The sequence below is a fragment of the Physella acuta genome, unplaced genomic scaffold, assembly GCF_028476545.2.
Source record: "Physella acuta isolate Inbredline_101_S28 unplaced genomic scaffold, ASM2847654v3 ptg000646l, whole genome shotgun sequence".
NCBI lineage: Eukaryota > Metazoa > Mollusca > Gastropoda > Physidae > Physella > Physella acuta.
In genome coordinates this window covers 22,186-28,497 of record NW_026732165.1, presented here as the reverse complement: position 1 = coordinate 28,497, position 6,312 = coordinate 22,186, and positions in this window count along the sequence as shown.

Sequence of the window (6,312 nt, the reverse complement as noted above, 5' to 3'; positions counted from 1 at the left end):
ACTTCAGCGGTTCTAAACATATGCATCAACGGGTCACTTTCAATAAAACTTTAAGGCTTCTCAACATTACGATACTCGGATGTTAAAATTTCATTTAATCGATATTTGGTACTTAAAAAAAATATCTTACAAGCGTTCCATAAGTCTTAAATCTACATACATTTAGGGTCTATGGTATCAAATGTTCTAGAACCCCTGCTCTACTGCACGGTGTAAAAAAAAAATCCTCTCCCACCTCTATGAACTCTCGTGTAAATGCCCGTCTGCTATGATTTCACCTACTCCCTAATTCCCCATCTGATGACTATGATTTCACCCACTCCCTAATTCCCCATCAGATGACTTTGATCGACCTTGATGCTATCTCCATAGCTGGCTTTGTCTTTGAACGTGTAATTATTTTATTCCCCTTCATGTTTGATCGCGGCTTAGCATGCATATGTGATGCAACAACAGCGCTCTCGTGAGATGTCAGGAATAACCACTCGCCCGTAGCGAGTGTAAACACTGTGCTATTTTTATAACTCGGGAATTTCCGATTGTCAGCTTCGATATTTATAAAAAGAAAAAAAAAACCCGATTTCATTAATTTACATTGCTAAAGAGATTTTTTCATCATCTATTTTTAAGGTGTAATTTATTAGAGTGTTATTGTCTAGGGGCACTGTATAAAAAAAAACCTCAATCATATTTTCAATTCTGACCGTTTTAAGCGTACGTGGGTTTATAAATAAATGAAACCTATCAAATAAAGAGCTTTTAGTTGATATGTGTCTTGTGAAAACCCAACTTTGACTAAGTTCATTATATATTAACGGGATCAAATCCTTTTCAGAATCACTTAACAGACTAGATTGATCACACACTAGACTGCTATCAATTACACTGGAATCAATCAAACTATACACTGCTCTCGATGTGACAATAGACTGATATCATTCAATTAATAGCAAGGCTACCCTTTTGGACTTGATGATACATTAAGCAGATGAATTAGAGTTGGCCTGCTTCTCCGACCCCGGTATATGAAAGGATAGTGCGGCACTTAATGGTGTCACCCCCCCCCCCCCCCCCCCCCCCCAGAGGCGAAGCGACCCTTCCCGGGTACGAAATTTCAATTTTCGATTTCAAACTTTCGATTTGCATCCCTCCTGATATATATATATACAATGTTTTTTTTTTTCAAAGTAAACGCAGGAAATAATCTAACACAGTCTAAGGTCTACAAATTGGTGACAGAAAAATGCGCTATTGACAACTGCGCACACAGAAAAATGCGCAAATAGAAAAATGCGCAAACAGGAAAATGCGCTCACAAAAAAAATGCGCACACAAAAAAACGCGCTAACAGAAATATGCGCACACAGAAGCTAACCCTTAAAATTTAACGGGCCCTACCGATAGTTTCCTACTTTGCCTATTTCTCAGATTCCACTCTCATCAAATGACTGCAATCCACCCCAACGACCTGCTTATGAGTTAGACTATCTAGCGATTAGATTATATTTTACTAATCCTACACAAACAGAAATTCTAATACTGACTCGTTAACCACGATTGAACACACGTGATGCAGGCCGTCTAACAACACACGACAATATTTATTATCCCTCGTTCGACGCCCCATGTCCATATGCTAATTGTTTCCCATTTATTACCTTTAATGAGCGTGATTAGTTAGTGCGTGGCGAAAATGTAATAGGATTCCAATTAACTAATGATCGCCCGGGGGCGTTTCCGAGTGCAGTGGGTGAGCTGAAGGTAGGGGGTGGGGATGGGAGGAATTCAATAGCAAGCTATGACGTCATTGGTGATCCAGATATGACGTCTGTGAACAGCAGAAGTATGTCTCTGTAGGCGGGAGTAATGTTGTTTGTTGGAAGAGTTTTAAAAAGTCGACTTTACGCGAGAGTATATAAAATGTCTAGTTCGGGAGTTCTTTTTTTTTTTAATGTCGTCTATGGGAGAGAGTATATATATATATATATATATATATATATATATATATATATATATATATATATATATATATATATATATATATATATATATATATATATATATATATAAGTTGTCTGCAGTGTTTCTAGAAATATTGCGTCTATCTGCGAATATTGGGTACGTGCATATGAAAATCTGTGTATAAGAAACTGAGACCAATTTTTCTTTTCTTTTTTTACGAAACTAAAACTCACAAGCTAATACGAAGCACCGTAACTTCAGTCTCCATAAAAATTGAACTTCTGGAAAATTGCGCACTCGGAAAAATACGCTCATAAGAATGCACACTATTTAAAAGATATGTCCTTCTTTTGATGCCCCTATTTGAAAAAAAAAACGCTGACAGTGAAAAAACACTATCTGTGGTTTTTTAAATAAATTTTGACATTATTCTCTCCCCTTTGTGACTGAGTTGACTTTAAGATAATTGCTCATGAGGTCCATCCCACACCGGTGTCCGTGTTTTATTGATTGTTAATTTTATTAGTTTAGTGAAGAGAGAGATTTAACTTGAATGACTCTGGGTTTTAGGATATCATGTCGGTCCTGATGGACAAAGTGTTAAATATACATTATGCATATAACCTTTTTATGTAGTCTGTATGCATATTGTCTACATGTATATATGCATATAACGTATGAATATATGGATACATATATACATATTTATAATATGCATATGTATTTCCACACACACTCATGTATATAGCTTATACATACATATATATATATATATATATATATATATATATATATATATATATATATATATATATAGCCTATATATATATATATAGCCCATATACATATATATAGGCTATATATACATGTGTATGTGAATGTATGTGCGTGCTATTAATAAAATATGTGATGTTATTTATGAACATGTAACATATTATTTGTACCTTTTACTTTTGTGTCTTACTAAAACATGGGCTCTATAGCTCCAGTCTACATACACTCACCCTAATGTGATCAATGGTATCGTATCCTCACTAGTTCTCGTTTGTTTTTGTTTTTTTGTGTAACATGCACTTGTACAAATACCGATGCCTTTAACTTTTCATTGACTATATTTCTCGTATTAAAACACATTCATGCCTTTTTTATCGTTCTCATTAATTTTAATTATACTTTTCTAAAATATTTCATTTTCAGTATATTAATTTTTTTTGTTAATAATAATTGTTGACCGCGTCTTTTCCGACATGTATGTGACCTAATTCTGACTGGCCGGCAGCCATTTTGATGCCGGAATTTTGCCAAGAAAGTGAGATAATTTCTTGATGAACAAAGTTCAGCCCAATTCCCTTGTTGTGGTCAGTATGTTAATTTAACTTGGTTTGTCAGCGGCTAATTGACTTGATGAATGAGTGTTTGAATTATGTAGTTGTATGCGTGGGTGAAGATTTATTAAGATATAAAAGACTGAGCTCGGAAAGAGTTGAAATGAGATTGATAGAAAGTTGATAGAAGGGAATTAGAAGGTTGATAGCAGGTACATAGCAGGTTGATAGAAGGTTGATAGGTTAGTATAATGTTGAAAGATGGTTGATAGGTAGGTATAATGTTGAAAGGTGGTTGATAGAAAGTTGATAGAAGATTGATCGAAGGTTGATGTAAAAATTTAAACGGTTGATATAGGGTAAATAGAAGGTTGATGGAAGATTGATTGAAGATTGAAATAAAGTTGATGAAGGTTGATGAGTGACCAAAGGTTTATGTCGTTGGTATAGAGTACCGGGCTTGGTATTTTTCATTAAATGCTATATCGATATCATACTCAAGAGTTAATTCAGGCTATATGTGTAAAGATTGAAGGCATACCCTTTGACACATCTAATCAAGGGAACCTTTTTGCTAGTCTGTCCAAACAGAATTCTATGTTCCAATACCTATTTAGATCTTGTCGACATTTGGCGGATGTAGGGGGTGGCTTTGTGGATGGCGCCCCCCCCCCCCCCCCCCCCCCCCCAAAAAAAAAGATGTGTCTGTAAAATCAGGGTTTATTAAATGTTTACAAATCTTTTGCTTATTCGTAATTGTTATATTTTATATTATTCCTTGTTCTGTTTTTATATTACCTAATGTATAGATTATAATGTGTATATTCATACGCCGAGGTCATAGAAACAGGTAAACTCTACTTCCCTTGCCCCATGGACCGTCAAGTTCGAAAATGGAACTTATTTTTTTTTCTTTTTTAATGTGTACATGTGTAATTAATGGATGGATCTTCGGGCGGACATAAAGGCATAACCTTCCCCCCAATTTATATTTATACACTTGTTATATCTTATATATCCACCACCCCACCCCCCCCCCCCACCCCAATCATAAATAACAAACTACTCAAAGGCTACTCAAAGATATGCCTATGCAACATTATTTGCTGAAAAGCAACCCATCTCTGAAGCAAAAGAATAATGAACTAATTAATTATTTCACAACAGTTCTCATTAACAGCAGTATTCAGCCCCTACCCTCCCCTAACGTATGTGACCGACAGAAAAGTAAATACAGGCTGGGGGGGGGGGGGGGTAGAAATCAAACACATTTTTGGCTTATCGTAAAGGTCTATGTCGGCCAACTTTGACAGCAGGCGCAGACAATTCTGATACGTGCAATATGGCCGCCAATAGGGACATGCGCGGAACTCGTTCTGCGCATGCGCAGCTGGGTTGATGTTAAATAGATGATTGCCTACATGGCCATCTGTCATATATAGTCGAGTGAGAATTGCTTAGTATACAACAATGTATTAGTATAATTACTATAGATAATTATCTCGTTAACCTATGTGACTGCTAAGTCATAATTATTTCCTCATCAACTATGTATTCTGATATTTACTGCTCTCTTGGCCAATATATGTCTATGCTCCCTCGGTAATATGTGCCCCAGATTTTTTATTACTGGTAATGTCGAATACATCAATACATAAGTTAAATACAAAGGGCGTTACTGTGGGATAGTGGGGGGGGGGGGTTAGATCTCGTCAAAAACAGAGAAGTTAGAACAGAGGCGTAGCGACCCTTCCCGGCGCCCGGGAACAAACTTTTCGATTTGCATCCCCCCCCCCCCTCAAACTTTTGATTTGCACCCCACCCCTCAAAACTTTCGATTTGCACCCCCCCCTTTCAAGATTTCGATTTGCACCCCCCCCCCCCCTCTCTCGAACTTTCGATATGCACCCCCCTCAACCTTTCAATTTATTTTTCCAACCCATTTTGGCGCCCCCCATTTTGGCGCCCGGGGACATATGTCCCCCCGCCCCCCCCCCCCCCTCGCTACGCTACTGAGTTAGAAGCGAATGCATTGAGACTGGGTTATATAAATTACTTTTAACGAACACTGACTTGACGCGAAAGCTTTTACTTAAAAATGGATTTTATGTTAAAAGTGGAATTTACACTTAGGCTTGGTCTAATAGTAGGGCGTCCGTCTGCTAACACAAAAGTTTCGAGTTCGGGTCGTAGCGAGTCACTGAGTCATCCCAACTCTGATGGGTACCTGACTTAGTTGCGGACAGTAAAGACGGCTGGGCATAGTGCTGAGCACACTAACCCGTCATATGCTGAGGTCACAGAAACAGGTAAACTCTACTTCTTCTGCTCCGCTAGGTCTGAAAAATAACTTCACCTATATGGACTTTGCACACATTGGACTTTAAAAACCTCTGGACTTTACACAAATACTAAACTTAACACAAACACTGAACTCTACTCTAGAAAACTTTACTTTTCGTTGTATCAACTAAAAATGTAACCCAGTGCTTAAAATTGTATCACCATGAAAATGTCGCTCCATACCTCCCACTATCGGTCTTATTTTTTAAAATCCCATTTATACAATAAAAACGGTTATGATTAACAGAATAAGATCAATGAGAATCATAAATAGACAAGAAAGGGCAGTAATTTGTTCCGGTATTCGTCGCTCATGTTTTTGTATAATGGCCGCCACTGAAATGCCAGTGACATTTTTTTTCTATCTACCAAGAGTCGGGATATTTAAGCTTTATATGGGGACACCAAAAGTCATTTCCATATCTAGGTCAACGGCCGGATGTAGTTACAAAGGGCAAGGACGGATCGTTTTATTGTCTGCGTCAACAAACGCAGCAGGTTATGTTATATGGGGGGGGGGGGGGATATTTTAAAAGATACAATAACAAAACAAAATATCTTTTTTTTAATAATTGAAATAAAGAGACGAAAAATGTTTCGATTTGTCTTGTTTGCAAAAGAGCTAGCATATTAACTAAAAATTATCAAAATGGTACTTTCCGAGTTTCTTCTAAACTTGTTT